Raw genomic sequence first — 17,540 nt, 5'->3', positions numbered from 1 at the left:
GTTCCCACCCCCCTGCCAAGTTAGTTTAAACACTCCCAACAGCTCGAACAAACCTGCCCATGAGAATATTGGTCCCCCTCGGACTGAAGTGCAACCTGTCACTTTTGAACAGGTCATACCTTCCCCAGAAGAAATCCCAATTGTCCAAGAATCTGAAGCCCTGTCCCCTGCACCAGCTTCTCATCCACGCATTTATCTGCCAAATCGTCCTGTTTCTACCTTCACCGGCGCGTGGCTCAGGCAGCAATCCAGAAATTACTACCTGGGAAGTCCTGCTTCTCAGCTTTCTACCTAGCTCTCTCAATTCTCTTTTCAGGACCTCATTGCTTTTCCTTCCTGTGTCATTGGTACCAATATGTACCAAGACATCCGGATGCTCCCCCTCCCTCTCTAAAATGTCGTGGACATGATCTGAGATATCCCTGACCCTGGCACTATGGGAGGCAACATACCATCTGGGTGTCCCATTCACGTCCACAGAATCTCCTGTCTGTTCCTCTCACTATCGAGTCCCCCAACACTACCGCTGTGTTGTACGTATCAACGTGCCTATGATGATGCTGTAAGTAAGCTTTTCATTGTCCCTGTACCTCACCATACACTCATAGAGCACTAGGGCACCAAAACAGTTTCTAGTCCATGCTGAACCACGTGCCTTCTAAATCTTGCCAGTTATACCATAGGATATAGGAGCAGAATTAGGCCATTTGGCCCATCGAGTCTGCTTTGCCGTTTCGTCATGGCTGTTCCATTTCCCCCTCAGTCCCAATCTCCTGTTTTCCCCAGGTATCCTTTCATGCCCTGACTATTTAAGAACCTGTCAACCTCTACCTTAAATATACTCAATGACTTGGCCTCCAAGTCGCCTGTGGCAATTACGTTCCACAGATTCACCACCCCTTGGCTAAAGATGCAGGGGGGCTATGTGCAGGTTGAGGATCGACCGAACCCGCCTGTGATCTGTCCAACACTCAGCCCCTCACATGGCCCAGGCGACGGCGACGTCTTCAAGGTCACACTGGCTTACTATGACATTGTCCAGTAGGTGTCGGTGTTTGGACCTGGGATGCATGCAGGTTGTTTTGTACTTGTTTGCAAGTCTGAACGTCGTGTTAGTGATGCACAGGTTGAGCTTGGCACACTTGCTCAGAATCAGCAGGCCATTACTGTTTAGTTTTCCCACCTCATGTCTCCCAAGGACTCCATCCCAGTTGTCGCTATCTGTCCCCACCCTAGCGTTGAAGTCGCCCAAGATGACAAGATTGTCGCTGGCAGGGGTTGTCCAAATAGTCTGGTCCAGGTCCTCGTAGAACCTTTCCTTGTCTTCGTCTGGACTCACGAGGGTTGGTGCATAGACACTGACAATGGTGATATACCGGGACTTGCTGAGAGGAAGGTGGAACTTCATGATACGTTCATTTATTCCAGTGGGTAGAGTAGGGATCTTCTTCAGCAGAGCAGTTTTGATTGCAAAACCTACTCCGTGGATCCTGTCGTCAGTCTGTGGTTTCCTTTTCCAAAGGAACGTCTATCCACTCACTGCTTCCTGTAATGAACCCTCGTCTGCAAGCCTGGTCTCACTGAGTGCAGCGATGTCAATGTGATAACGGCGAAATTCAGCTGCTATGAGTGCTGTTCGTCTTTCAGGCCTTGCCACCTCGTCTCTATCCAGCAAAGTGTGGACGCTCCAGGCTCCAAAGATGAGTCTTCTCTGATTTGTTTTTCTCGATGCCTGTGACCGCTAAGGAGATGATCCGCCAGCCGCGGTTTGCTAGCCAGATGTTGTGGGGCAGGCAATGTTTATGGTACCTTTTCTAACCCCCCTCCCTCATGCGAGGGTGGGCAATGCTGTCCTAAAAAGGGCTGCCCAGTCGCCCTGGATGTTGCTGGACATCTCTGCTGCCCCGGGTACAGAGACGAACGACCACTGGTCCAAAGGCTGCCTACGTGCAAGTTTGTGACTACAACTGCCAGTGGTCACCTCCACCTGTGGCTTCACCACTCCCCCATCGCCACAGGGCTTGACGAGTTGAGTTTGGACTGAGATGAATCACACAACAGAAACCTGTGCGTGATGGAGTTTTCAGTGGAACTGCCGTTGCACAGGGCGATCCCACTCTCTCGGCAGAAGAGACCTTGATCCAGTGGCACAGACAAACCGCTATGGCTGGAGACCTCTCCTGCTGCAGTGGATGACCAGGACGTCTAAGTGTCTTGTCATGCTCTTAGTGCTCCACAATGCTAAGAGCACAGAGTGTATGGGATGTCCAGGGAGGGGTAGCACCTCTTGGGGGGGGGTTTGCCGTGCTCTTTTCAGGGCAGCTCGTCTACCTTTGGTCCCCACCTGGTGCTCAGCTCTCACTTGTGGCTCCAAGTAGCTGTAATACGCGCAGCAGCCATATCCTGGTAAACCGTCTTGGCAAACGGGTCAAACCAGGTGAGAGTAGCCGATGGGTCCTCGACCCTTGGTGAGATAGGGGATCTGTCTACCCCAGCGTGTGAAGTCTGGCCCTGGCAGATTGAGTGGAGGAGACCGATTAATGGTCCAACAGTCAAGAAGGCAGGCCCATGCTAGTATCTTTCCTGTAATACCGTGGGTTCCTAACTAGTTAAGTAACCTCATGTGTGGCACCTTGTCAAAGGCTTTCTGAAAATCCAAGTACAAAACATCCACTGATTTTCCTTTGTCTATCCTGATTGTTATTTCTTCAAAGAAATTCCAAGAGATTTAAGAGATTTAACAAAAAAGCTTTGGCCTACTTCATCATGTGCCTCCAATACCCCAAATGCACATCCTTAACAACTGACTCCAATATCTTCCCAAGTACAGAGGTCAGACTAACTGGCCTGTAATTTCCTTTCTTCTGCCTCTATCCCTTCTTTAAGAGTGGAGTGCATTTGCAATTTTCCATTCCTCTAGAACCATGCCAGAATCAATTGATTCTTTAAAGATCATTACCAATTCCTCCACAATTTCTTTAGCCACCTCTTTCGAAACTTTGGGGCATATACCATCTAGCCCAGGTGATTTACCTACCTTCAGACTTTTCAGTTTCTCAGGCACCTTCTGTCTGGTAATGGCAGCTTCAATCACTTCTGCCCCTTGACACTGCTGAACCTCTGGTATATTGTTAGTGTCTTCCACAGTGAAAACTGATGCAAAATACTTAGCCAGTTCATCTGCTATTTCCTTGTCTCCCATTGCTATCACTCCAGCAACATTTTCCAACAATCCGATATCTTTTCTTGCTTCTCTTTTACACTTTATATATCTGAAGAAATTTTTGGTACCCTCTTTAATATTATGGCTAGCTGACTTTTGTATTCCATCTTTTTCCTTCCTAATGACCTGACGAAGGGTCTCGGCCCGAAACACTGACTGCTCATTTCCACGGATGCTGCCCGACCTGCTTGTTGTATGTGTTGCTAATGCCTTTTTAAGTTGCCTTCTGTTGGTTTTTAAAAGCTTTCCAATCCTCTCACTGCCCACCAATTTTTGTTTTATTATATGGTTTTTATAAAAACTCTCTGGTTTTTATGGTAGCTTTGACTTCTCTCGTCAGCCACAGCTGCGTCATCCTGCCTTTAGATCACTCCTTCTTCTTCGGGATATAATTATCCTGCACTTCCGAATTGCTCCCAGAAATATCAGCTATTGTGTCTCTGTCATCATCCCAGCTAGTATTCTCTTCCAGTCAGTTTTGGCCAGCTCCTCTCTCCTGCCTCTGCAATTCTCTTTACTCCACTGTAATACAGATACATCTGACTTTAGCTTCTCCTTCTCATATTTCAGAGTGAATTCAATCATATTATGATCACTTTCTCCTAAGGGTTCTTTTACCTTAAGCTCTTTAATCAATTCCAGTTCACTGCACAACAACCAATCCAGAACAGCCAATCCCCCAGTGGGCTCAACCACAAGTTGCTCTAAAAAGCCATTTTGTAAGCATTCTAGAAATACCCCTTCTTGGGATCCAGTATCAAATCGATTTTCCCAAACTATCTGCATATTGAAATCCCCCATGACTATTGCAACATTGCCCTTTTGGCACGTGTTTTCTATCTCCCATTGTAAGATGTAAACCACATCTTTGCTACTGTTTGGCGATCTGTATGTAATTTCCATCATGATGTTTTTACTCTTGCTATTTCTTACCTTGACCCACAAAAATTCAGCACCTTCTGACCCGATGTCACTTCCTTCTAAAGATTTGATTTCATTTTTACTAAGAGCCATTCCACCCCCCTCTGCCTACCTGCCTGTTCTTTTGATACAATGTGAATTCTTGAATGTTAAGCTCCCAGTTATAATCTTTCAGCCATGACTTTGTAATGCCCATAACATCATACATCCCAACCTGTAAATGTGCTGTAAGTTCATGTACCTCATTCTGTATACAGAATGCATTTAAAAATCACACCTTCAGGCAACAGACACATAATGCTGGATGAACTCAGCAGGCCAGGCAACATCTATGGAAAAGGGTATACAGGCAGTCCCTGGGTTACGTACGAGTTCCGTTCCTGAGTCCGTCTTTAAGTCGGATTTGTACATAAGTCGGAACAAGTAAATCCAGTATTATTTAGCGTTTAACGTTTAGCGTCAAACGTTTATCTTAGTAGATAGTATATATTTTACCTTTCTATGCATATAAAACACTTAAGAAACGTATGTATTCCAATAATTAAACCACTGCGTTGCTTAGTAATAATTGTAGCTTTCATCGGGGCAGGGTGTTTCACATGCTCCATTGTTCTCACTTTATCCGTTATCCTTTAAAATTGTTCTGATCATTGACCAACTGTAGCCTAACAGTTTTCCAATGACCGATGGCATTTCACCTCTTTCTAAACGCTTTATTATTTCCACTTTATTTTCAATCGCGATCGCTTCCCGTCAATGGAATAGAAACACTGCGGGTGGCGGGTCCCAAGCTCTGCCGGCTCCCGAGGTCCGCTGGTTCCTAAGGAACGCCACATTGAGACAGGCTAAATGGGATAAGTGGGGGCTGTGCTGGGTTGGGTATTCGATCCTCCACAATATTCCGCATGGGAATTTAAACTGGAGGTGGCAGTGTTTTTTTTTTACGAGGTCGAGTTGCGAGCTCGACATCAACCCGGCACAGGAGCGGTCTGTCACTGGATTGAACTCGGAGACCTCCGTTCTCCAGCCCGGCGCTGATCTCACTGCGCCACCAGCTGACTGGAGTGGGGTCAGGGTGAATCTTACTAAGAAAAATTTAAGCCAAATGGCAGACAGTGTCGCGATCTGACTTAAAATGGCGGACGGAATTCTCCTTCCTCGGTTCGTAAGTACGAGTTGTCTGTAAGTCGGACGTTCGTAACTCGGGGACTACCTGTAGTTGATGTTTCTGGCTGAGACCCTTCACCAGGATTGGAGAGAAAAAAATACATCTCTTACATTTCATGCACGTCTGCCCTCACCATATCCTCCTGCCACCCCACTAGCTTCCGCATCCAGCACATAATTCTCCGTAACTTCCGCCACTCCAACGGGATCCCACCATCAAGCACGCCTTTCCATCTTCTTATTTCCTGCTATTCGCAGGGTTCGCTCCCTACAGGACTCACTTGTCTATTCGTCCCTCCCCACTGATCTCCCTGCTGGCTCTTATCCTTGCAAGCAGAACAACACCTCCTCCCCCACTACCATTCAGTGCGCTGAACAGTCCTTCCAGGTGAGGCAATACTTCACCTGTGAGCCTGTTGGGGTCATATACTCTGTCTGGTGCTCTCGGTGTTACCTGACATACATTGAGAGACCGCTTCACCAAGCACTTACACTCCAGCTGCCAGAAAAAAACAGGATCTCCCAGGCCACCCATTTTAATTTCACTTCCCATTCCGACATGTCAGTTCATGGACTCCTCTACTATCACAATGAGGCCAAACTCAGATTGGAGGAGCAATACCTTATGTTCCATTTAAGTATTCTCCAACCTGATGGCATGAACATCAATTTCTCAAATATCCAGTAATGACTGCCCCTTCACCATTCCCTTTTCCCGCTCTCACCTTAACTCTTTACCTGCTCAACACCTCCGTCTGGTGCTCCACTGCCGTATCTCTTTCATCAATCAACTTTCCAGCTCTTTACTTCACCCCTCACCTCCACCACCCCAGCTTAATCTATCACTTTGTGTTTCTTCCTCCCCCTCATCTTCCAACTCTGACTCATCATCTTTTTTCCTCCCATTCGCGTGAAGGGTCTCATCCCAAAATGTCGACTGTTTACTCTTTTGCATAGATGTTGCCTGGCCTGCTGAGTTCCTTCAGCATTTTGTGTGTGTTGCTTGGATTTCCAGCATCTGCAGATTTTCTGTTGTTTGTGATAAATTTCCAGTCCTGGATTCAAATCACCCTTTTCGATTTTGTCCACGTTTTACATTGCAACTCATCCTGCTAACTGCAATTTTGCCTTATCATCAGCCTCTCCTTGCTAGCTGTCTCACTACATACAGACTCTGTCAGTGAACCAACTGCCTCATCTTCAGCACTATCACTCTAGTTCTCATCCTTCTGCCAGTTAGTTTAAACCCTCCTGAACAGCTCCAGCAAACCTGCCTGCAAGGATATTGGAACCCCTCCAGTTCAGGTGTAACGTCCAATTTCTACAGGTCGTACCTTCCCCAGAAGAGATCCCAATGATCCAGAAATCTGAACCCCTGCACCCTGCACCAATTCCTCAGCCACACAATCACTTGCCAAATCATCCTATTCTTACCATCACTGGTATGTGGCATGGGCAGTAATTCTGAGATTGCTACTCTGGAGGTCCTACTTTTCAGCTTTCTATCTAGCTCCCTAAAATCTCTCTTTAGGACCTCCTCACCTTTCCTGCCTATGTCATTGGCGCTGATATGTACCAAGACTTCTGGTTGCTCACCCCCCCCCCCCCCCCTTGAAATGTTGTGGACCTGATCCCTCCTTGACCCGGGCACCTGGGAGGCAACATAGCATCTGGATGTCTCCATCATGCTCACAGGATCTTGTCCCTGTTCCTCTGATTATGGAATCTCCTATCACCACTGCAGTCTGCTTCACCTCTCTTCTCCTCAGAACTACAGCACCAGAACATTGGTCCCTGTGGTTCCCCCCCCCCAGAAGGTCATCCCCCTCAATAGTATCTAAAGCTGTATACTTATTATTGAGAGGAACAGTCATAGCGGTACTCTGAACTTGCTGCCCATTTCCTTTCCTTCTCCTGACAGTCACCTGTCTCCTATAACCTAGGGGTGACTACCTCCCTTAGGCTCCTATCTCTCCCCTCCTCATTCTCCCATATGAGCTGAAGGTCATCGAGCTGCAACTCCAGTTCATTAACACGTTCTCTGAGGAGCTGCAGCTCGGTGTACCTGAGAGGCTGAAGGACACAACACAGCCCCTGGAGCCATTCCCACTGCACTAACTGTGCCCTAACAGACGAGGAGTGAAGAATACCAAGAAGAAACTAACCAGATTCTTACTTCATCCAAGCCTAACCTCGCTGAAGTTTGATGAGCTGAAACCACTCCAACACTGGCCCACTCACGCAATGGCCGAACTGCTTGTGCCTGCTTTATTTATATTTGCTATTTCTAATGATTGGTTGCAGTCCAACTCTGAAAAACTGCTGCGAAGCACTGCCTTTTTAAGCTTGAGTGCGAACCCATGTGAAAAGGTAGTTCTCTTCTCCTGCTCCCGCTCAGTGATTGGTCGCTCTCCGGTCCAAGCGTTTGTTTAACTACTTTGTAAATGCTGAGGTTCTGCCTCTGTCACACACTCAGCAATCAGCTTCTGAGTGACATACATTTTCCTCAGATTTGCAAGTTCTGACCAAGAGTTTTCGACCTGAAACATTAACTGTTTAGCTGCTTTTCTCTCTCCAGAGATGCTGCCTGACCTGTTGAGTGTTTTTTGTGGTTTCTGCTTTTTATTTCAGATTCTTTCAAGAACAGGTAAGCTCTCCCAGAATTGTTGTTAGAACATGAATCCTTTTCAAAATTTTCAAAAGGAGGAGAGATATTGGAGGATGAGGGTTCTTAATGAGGAAATAGTGGTTTCAATGTATTTTAGGGGAAAATTTAGAAGGGATCTACGAGGCAAATAGTTTTTTAAATACACAGAGAGGTAGCCTGGAATGCACTGCAAGGGTAGCTGGTAGAAACTGGTATGACAACAATATATGAGGAGCATTTAGAACAAGCAGGGAATGGAGGGACATAGACAATATGAAGGCAAAATGGGATTAGTTTGGGTTAGCAACATGGTTGGTGCAGACCTCGTAGGCTGAAAGGCCTGTTTCTGTGCTGTATTGTTCTATGTTAGACCATAAGATATAGGAGCAAATTAGGCCATTCAACCCATCAAATCTGCTGCACCATTCGATCATGGCTGTTTTATTATCCCTCTTTATTATCCCATTCTCCTCATAACCTTTGACAGCCTTAATAATCAAGAACTTATCAATCTCCATTTCAAATACACTCAATGATTTGATCTCCGCAGTCGTCTGTGGCAATAAATTCCAGATTCACCACCCTCTGACTAAAGAAGCTGTTCCTATTGGGTTGTAGACAGTGATATGGGAATAAGGCTGTTCTTTCAAGAGCTGACGCCTGTTAAATAAGTGGCCTCCTTCTGTGGTTTAACCTTCTACAATTCCATCATTTAATTGACAATAATTACTCTGTATGGTTAATATGGAAAAATGTGTCAAATTACAAAACCTGAATACATCTCCACAACAGGCATCTAATTGGTAAATTTTGAAATGGATGTGTGAGGAATCATATTTTGGGAAGAAAAATATGGGTTTCAATGTATTTGGAAGCCATGAATCTAAATAGAGTACAGGAACAAAGATCTGGGGTTACAGATAAATCAGAAAAAATTGCATTGCAAAGCTGCCAAAAAAAGCAAAAAAATGGGCCTTATTTTTAGAAGTATGGTATTGAAAAGCAGTGAAGTTATGTCAAACTCGCACTGAACTTTGATTAGATCTTAATAAGGTGCATATCAAAGGCATGAGACCATACCCGTTGGGAGAGGCTAAAATTACTGCATCTCATACTCTCTCTCTCGCTCAAAAGAGAAGCCCAAGGGAGATCTTTAATATTCATGAAAGATTTGACGGAACAGTATTCTAACAGAAGAACCTCCACTTGTGAGATGCCATGGTAGCGTAGCAGCTAATGTAACATTACTACAACATGCATGAAATGCTGGAGGAATTCAGCAGGCCGGGCAACATCTAGGTAAAGAGTACAGTCAACATTTTGGGCCGACGTCCCGCCTTAGGGTTTCGGCCCGAAACGTCGAATGTACTCATTTCCTAGATGCTGACTGGCCTGCTGAGTTCCTCCAGCGTTTTGTGTGTGTTGCTCAGATTTCCAGCATCTGCAGATTTTCTGTTGTTTGTAATGCTCAGGTCGCCAACAGTCTGGCACTTAATTCTGTAAGCATGTTTATATGTTTTAACCCATGTGCATGTTGGTTTCCTCCCACAGCCCAAAGACATACCAGTGAAGACGTAAAGATCAAGTGGTCATTGCAAATTGTCCCGTGATTAAGCTAGAGTTAATTCAGCAGTTTGCTGGGTGGCAGAGCTGGAAGGGCCTGCTATGAAATGTATCTCCAAATAAATGAATAAATAAAATAGAATTCTGGAGACACACCTTTAGTTAGGGAAAAGCAAGAATCTGGAACTCACTCCTATGAGAAGCCGTTGGGACAAACAGTGAGGTACTTCGAAGGGGAAGTGGAGATCAGCACAAGGGAGGAGGAAACGTGAAGGGCTGTGAAGAAGAATTGCCAGTGGTGTGGTGGGAATGGCAGATGGGCCTTCAGCTTAATGCCTCAGCTGAGACCCTGGGCCTTCCCAAATCCAGGTCTCGCTGAGCAGTGGACTGGGTATCCGCCACGCATTTTGTGTCTTCTTCACTGGTGGAGACTTCAAAGACAAAGTTGTCTGATTCAGTCAAGAGTGCTGCAATTCTCATCTGCTCTTTTCAGATGCTCCCCTCATATTCCCCCTTTGCAAAAGTACTCAACCACCCAAATGGCTCCAGCATCTGCTCTGCACATCTCTGTCAATATTTCCGAGGATCTATCCTGGGCCCAACAGACTGATACAGTTACAAAGAAGGCACAACAGCAGCTATATTTCATTAGGAGTTTGAGGGGCCCTTGTCTTTTACCAAAGATACTCACAAATTTCTACAGATGTACCATGGAGATCATTCTAACCTGTTCTATCATCGTCTGGTATAGAGGGGCCACTGCACAGGGTCGGAAAAGGCTGCAGAAAGTTGTAAACTCAGCCAGCTCTATCATGGGCACTAGTCTCCCCAGAATCAGGTTTGTTATCACCGGCATGTGTCGTAAAATTTGTTAACTTAGCAGCAGCAGTTCAATGCAATACATAATAATATAGAAAGAAAAAAAGTAAATCAAGGACATCTTCAAAAGGTGATGTATCAAAAAGTTGGTATCCATCATTAAGTACACTCAGCACCCAGGATGTATTGTCTTCTCACTGCTACCATCAAGGAGTCTGAACATTACCTCACTATTTTTATTTCCTCTCTTATTACACCACTTATTTAATTTTTTTAGCTATACTTCTTAGTGTAGAGTTTTAGTGCAAAACAAAATAATTTCAAGACTCATGCCAGTGATATTAAACCTGATTTTGATTCACATAAGAAGGCACAAACAACAATGCCTCTACTTTCTTAAAAGTTTGTGCAGATTCGTCGTGTGACTAAAAATTGGGACAAACTTCTATAGATACGCTGTGGAGAATATCCTGACTGACGATGTCTAAAAAAAGGTAAGTCTACAGAAAGTGACCGGCCCATCACCAGCTAAGCCACATAATTGAGCACATTTACTTTGAGCTCTGCCACAGGAAAACAGCATCCATCATCCAGGTCATCCTCTCTTCTAACTTGGGCAGTGGATACAGGAACCTCAGGTCCCACACCACCAGGTTCAGGAACAGTTATTATTCTTCAACCATCGGGCTCCTGAACCAGCGTGGATAACTTCACTTACCTCAACCCTGAACTGATTCCACAACCTACAGACTCACAAAAACAACAGCTTTATCATTTGCACGATTTGCCTTCATTTTTACCTTGCTGTTTTTCAGTCTTCCTTTATGCACCTCCACTCCATCTGCCACAAGCAGAACTTCCCACTGGCCAATTCTGATTCCCATTCCTGTTCTGATATGCCGGTCCATGGCTTCCTCTAGTGCCAATATGAGGAACAACACCTTATATCCCATCTGGGTAGCCTCCAAACTGATGGCACGATTATCAATTTCTCGTTCCGGTAAAAACATCCCACCCCACTCTGACCTTTTACCTCTTCTCACCTGCCTATTACTTTCCCCTGGGTCCCCTCCTCCTTCCCTTTCTCCTATAGTCCACTTTCCTCTCCTGTCAGATTCCTTCTTCACTAGCACATGACCTTTCCACCCACCTGGCATCACCTATCACCCTCCAGCTAGCCGCCTTCCCCTCCCCCTACCTTTTTATTTTGGCATCTTCCCCATTCACTCCCTGTCCTGATGTAGGATCCTGGTCCAAAACATTGACTATTTATTCATTTCCACAGAAGCTGCCTGGCCTGCTGAGTTCCTCCAGCGTTTTGTGTGAATTGCTTTGGATCTCCAGCACCTGCAGATTCTCTTGTCTTTTTGTTTATATAACTTTTTCTTGTAGATTCTATTGCGTTTCTTTAATTTGCTGTAAACGCACGCAAAAAACTGAATCTCAAGGTAGTATATGGTAACATATATGTACTTAGATAATAAATTTTACTTCAAGGATCAATTTGACCTAAAGCTCTCGCAAGGGTTTGCTTTATCAGGGCTCCACAGGTATCCGATTATCTCAGCAAAGGCTGAGAGTGGTCTGATGATATCTGCCCTGGATATGAATACACTTCAGATTGCTGGTGGATTAAATAAAAGTTTCTTTTGCTGTCAGTGTGCTCCCTGAGCCAGGCCTGCTCTTGAGCTTGGATCCTGGATTGTTGCCAAATCAGAATAGTTCCTGGCTCAGTGATCAGATCGCTATTCCTAGAACTGATTTACCTGGTTCTTGGAGGACAGACCAACTCTGCGGTTGTTAAGAGAGGGTGTATTATATATCTATAAATAGGGAGTGCCCCAGAACTTACTGGGAGTACTCTGTGCTGCTAGAAACATCCTACCACTGGAAACTTTGGGGGCCTCTTGTGGCTTTTACTGAATAGAAACTTTTACTCAGTCGCCGTGTCTCTGCCAAGCGTTACCTCCGCAGGAAAGAGGGCCATTTCATCTATTGTCAGCCTGCATTAATGGCATGGCAACTTACAAAAGAAAAGCAAAACAACCATCGGTCTAACAGGCTATGGCAATGATTATCTTTTTGCAAAGTATAATTGGATCAAAATCCTATCATAAGCTAAAATGACAGTATGCTTCAAAGCTGTTCATTCCTGCAACAAACCATTTCAATCAGATTTTGAGCTGTAAAACGTAGGAGCAGAATTAGGTCATTTGGCCATTGTGTCTGTTCTACCATTCCATAATGGCCGATTTATTATCCTTCTCAAACCCATTCTCCTGCCTTCTCCCCTGTAACCTTAGATATGCTTGCTAATTAAAAACTATCAACCTCTGCTTCAACACGAGGAAATCTGCAGATGCTGGAAATGTATGCTTAATGATTTAGCCTTCACAGCTGTCTGTGGCAATAAATTCCACAGATTCACCACCCTCTGGCTAAAGAAATTGCTCCTCATCTCTGTTCTAAAGTCTTTCTATTCTAATGCTGCACCCTCTGAACCTAGGCACCCCTACTATAGGAAACATCCTCTCCATGTCCACTCTATCAACACCTTTCAATATGTTTCAATGAGATCCCTCCCTCCTTTTTCTAAACTCTAGTAAATCCAATCCCAGAGCCATCAAATGCTCTTCATATGTTAACCTATTCCCAGCATCTTTCTTGTGAAGCTCTTCTGGGTCCTCCCAAATGCCAGCACATCCTTTCTTAGATAAGAGGCAACTGAGAAATACCTCTCTCTTTTGATGAAGAGTGTTGGTCCTCAAGATGAGATCTTGGAAAACTGACACAGAATATTGTAACATTGGAACAGCGAGTTGCCGGTCTCTACTCTTGCTGTTTCAGGAATGACCTCTCTCTCCCTCGCTGGGGAGGGAGGGAGGGAGAGGGGGAGAGAGAGAAAGGGAGAGAGTGGGGGAGAGAGGGGGGGAGAGAGGGGGGAGAGAGGGGGGAGAGGGGGGGAGAGAGGGGGAGAGGGGGAGAGAGAGGGGGAGAGAGAGGGGGAGAGGGGAGAGAGGGGGGAGAGAAGGGGAGAGAAGGGGAGAGGGGGGAGAGAGGGGGAGAGAGGGGGGAGAGAGAGGGGGGAGAGAGAGGGGGAGAGAGGGGGGGGAGAGAGGGGGGGGAGAGAGGGGGGGGGGAGAGAGGGGGGGGGGAGAGAGGGGGTGGGGAGAGAGGGGGGGGAGAGAGAGGGGGAGAGGGAGAGGGAGAGAACCTGAGATACCAAAGTGCTGGTTTGTGAACTGTAGTTTGATGGACTCTGGATCAATGGACTCTTTGGGGCTTCTGTTATTGCTGGCATGGTAGTGGTGGTGGGGGGGGTTGGTGCTTCTGCTGATGTGGGTGGGGGTTGGGAGAAGTCTATGCTTTTGCTGCCGCTTGTGCAAAGGTGGGGGGGGTTCTTTGGGGCTTCGATGTTTCAATTGTTCTATGGTGTTTCTTTGTTTTGTGGATGTCTGTGAGGAGGACGAATCATAGGCTATATACTGAATACATACTCTGATACTAAATGTATTTTGAAACTTTGAAACACTGAATGTCCATAAGTTACTAATCCTAACCATTTACGTTTGGAACGTGGGAGGAAACTGGAACATCCGGGGAAAACGCACGTTGGTATAATAGATGGATGGTAACTACCATTCACCACAACAACCATGAGAGGGGTTGAAAAACCTACTCAATGGCTATTTTATTAGATAGTTCCTGTACCTAATGTAACACCCTGGGAAAGGTTTCTCTGCTAATGCAATGATCTTTCTGGAGAAGCAGTGTTTGGATTATGGTTAGAGATAACGGGTGCTTTGGAATGTGAGGAGTCTTTTGTTTGGTGGAAGAGGGAAGAGCTGGACAAAGCCAGTCGTGACCCGGTGGGGAACTGTGATTCAATGGAGCCAGGTGCCGAGATCGACTGAGGATTGGAGAATATGAATTTTGAGAAGCGTTGTGCACATTTCACTGTTTAATTATAATGGGCCCTTTGTTTTTTTTCTCTTTCTTTTCTTTACTAACCCTTTAGTTAAGATTCATAAATATAATTCTTTTAATCGAATGCAGTGTGCTGTCTGTTATTTCTTGGCACTGAGTTGTAACAGGGTAGCAATTTACACAGCGGCCACACAAACTGGGGTTTGGGGTGGAATAGCTGTCTCAGTCTCATGGGTTAGCCAAGGGAACCAGGGAGGTTTCACTAATAAAGTGTTTCTGGTCTTATGCTGCTGCAACCCATCCATTTCAAGGTTTGATGTGCTGTGCAGTCAGAGATGTTCTTCTGCACACCACTGTTGTAATGCGTGGTTATTTGAGTTACTGTCACCTTCAACCAGTCTGGCCATTCTCCCCTGACCTCTTTCATTAACAAGGCATTTTTGGCCACGCAACTGCTGCTTTTTGTACCATTCTCTGTAATCTCAGAAATATGGCTATGCATGAAAATCCCTGGATATCAGCCATTTTCGAGATTCTCAAACCGCCCCATCTGGCACCAACAATCATTCCACAGTCAAGGTCACATTTCTTCCCCATTCTGATGCTTACTGAACCTCTTGACCTCTTGAGGTTCTCTTTGAACCTCTTTATGGTTCAAAGTTCAAAAATATTAATTTATTATCGAAGTACGTATGTCACTGTGTACAATCCTGAGATTCATCTTCTTCCATCATCACAATAAATCCAATAACCATATAGAATCAATGAAAGACCAAACCAACAGACCAACAACCAGAGTGCAGAAGACAATGAACTGTGCAAGTACAAAAAGAAAGAAATAATAAAAAATAAATAAGCAATAAATTTCGAGAACAAGTTGAAGAGTCCTTGAATGTATGTCCATAGGTTGAACAAACAGTTCAATGATGAAGCGAGTGAAGTGATTAGTATTTGCTTTAATGAGCAGGTGTAAAGGTGTACCTAATGAAGTGGCCACTGAGTGTACTTAGAGCAAGCATCAGAATATTTAAAGACACCCTTACTCGCTGCGAATGTTGGATGCTGAATGTATATTGATAAAATAGATGCAATGGATGTGGGGAAAGAATAGGGAAGTAAAATTATGCTCATTGCACTTTCGAAGACTAAATTTGAGGAGCTGCGAAAGGATTTAGAGAAAAGCTAACTTTGAGGAGATATGAAAGGATTTACAGAAAGGCTCACTTTGAGGAGATGCGAAAGGATTTAGAGAAAGGTTAACTTTGAGGAGATGCGAAAGGATTTAAAAGGAGTGGATTGGGACAATTTGTTTTATGGGAAGGATGTAATAGAGAAATGGCGGTCATTTAAAGGTGAAATTTTGAGGGTACAGAATCTTTATGTTCCTGTTAGGTTGAAAGGAAAGGTTAAAAGTTTGAGAGAGCCATGGTTTTCAAGGAATATTGGAAACTTGGTTCGGAAAAAGAGAGAGATCTACAATAAATATAGGCAGCATGGAGTAAATGTGATGCTCGAGGAATATAAAGAATGTAAAAAAATCTTAAGAAAGTAATTAGAAAAGCTAAAAGATATGAGGCTGCTTTGACAAGTAAGGTGAAAATAAATCCAAAGGGTTTATACAGTTATATTAATAGCAAAAGGATAGTGAGGGATAAAATTGGTCCCTTAGAGAATCAGAGTGGACAGCTATGTGTGGAGCCAAAAGAGATGGGGGAGATTTTGAACAATTTCTTTTCATCGGTATTCACTAAGGAAAAGGATATTGAATTGTGTAAGGTAAGGGAAACAAGTAGGGTAGTTATGGAAACTATGATGATTAAAGAAGAGGAAGTACTAGAGCTTTTAAAGAATATAAAAGTGGATAAGTCTCTGGGTCCTGACAGGATATTCCCTAGGACCTTGAGGGAAGTTAGTGTAGAAATAGCAGGGGCTCTGACAGAAATATTTCAAATGTCATTAGAAACAGGAATGGTGCCGGAGGACTGGTGTATTGCTCATGTGGTTCCATTGTTTAAAAAGGGTTCTAAGAGTAAACCTGGCAATTATAGGCCTGTAAGTTTGACGTCAGTGGTGGGTAAATTAATGGAAAGTATTCTTAGAGATGGTATATATAATTATTTGGATAGACAGGGTCTGATTAGGAACAGTCAACATGGATTTGTGCGTGGAAGGTCATGTTTGACAGATCTTATTGAATTTTTTGAAGAGGTTACAAGGAAAGTTGACGAGGGTAAAGCAGTGGATGTTGTCTATATGGACTTCAGTAAGGCCTTTGACAAGGTTCCGCATGGAAGGTTAGTTAGGAAGATTCAATTGTTAGGTATTAATATTGAAGTAGTAAAATGGATTCAACAGTGGCTGGATGGGAGATGCCAGAGAGTAGTGGTGGATAACTGTTTGTCAGGTTGGAGGCCGGTGACTAGTGGTGTGCCTCAGGGATCTGTACAGGGTCCAATGTTGTTTGTCATATACATTAATGAACTGGATGATGAGGTGGTAAATTGGATTAGTAAGTATGCAGATGATACTAAGATAGGTAGTGTTGTGGATAATGAAGTAGGTTTTCAAAACTTGCAGAGAGATTTAGGCCAGTTAGAAGAGTGGGCTGAATGATGGCAGATGGAGTTTAATGCTGTGTGAGGTGCTACATTTTGGTAGGACTAATCAAAATAGGACATACATGGTAAATGGTAGGGCATTGAGGAATGCAGTAGAACAGAGTGATCTAGGAATAATGGTGCATGGTTCCCTGAAGGTGGAATTTCATGTGGATAGGGTGGTGAAGAAAGCTTTTGGTGTGTTGGTCTTTATAAATCAGAGCATTGAGTATAGGAGTTGGGATGTAATGTTAAAATTGTACAAGGCATTGGTGAGGCCACATTTGGAGTACTGGTCACCAAATTATAGGAAAGGTGTCAACAAAATAGAGAGAGTACAGATTTACTAGAATGTTACCTGGGTTTCAGAGAAAGGTTACAGAGAAAAGTTACAGAGAAAGGTTGAACAAGTTAGGTCTTTATTCTTAGGAGTGAAGAAGGTTGAGGGGGGGACTTGATAGAGGTATTTAAAATTATGAGGGGGATAGATAGAGTTGACGTGGATAGGCTTTTTCCATTGAGAGTAGGGGAGATTCAAACAAGAGGACATGAGTTGAGAGTTAAGGGGCAAAAGTTTAGGGGTAACACGAGGGGGAACTTCTTTACTCAGAGAGTGGTAGCTGTGTGGAACGAGCTTCCAGTAGAAGTGGTAGAGGCAGGTTCGGTTTTGTCATTA

At 44.4% G+C, this 17,540-nt stretch overlaps 1 protein-coding gene across 2 annotated transcripts in view; it reads right to left on the bottom strand.

The window, feature by feature from the left end:
- The window catches only part of uqcc1 (ubiquinol-cytochrome c reductase complex assembly factor 1), a 170,632-nt gene that overhangs the window by 8,509 nt on the left and 144,583 nt on the right, over positions 1-17,540 (bottom strand). The gene's annotated exons all lie outside the window — the stretch shown is intronic.

This window comes from Hemitrygon akajei, chromosome 11 (assembly GCF_048418815.1).
Source record: "Hemitrygon akajei chromosome 11, sHemAka1.3, whole genome shotgun sequence".
In the NCBI taxonomy this organism is placed as follows: Eukaryota; Metazoa; Chordata; class Chondrichthyes; order Myliobatiformes; family Dasyatidae; genus Hemitrygon; species Hemitrygon akajei.
Note: the sequence above shows the minus strand (reverse complement) of the source record. Positions and strands in the feature narration are given on the sequence as shown.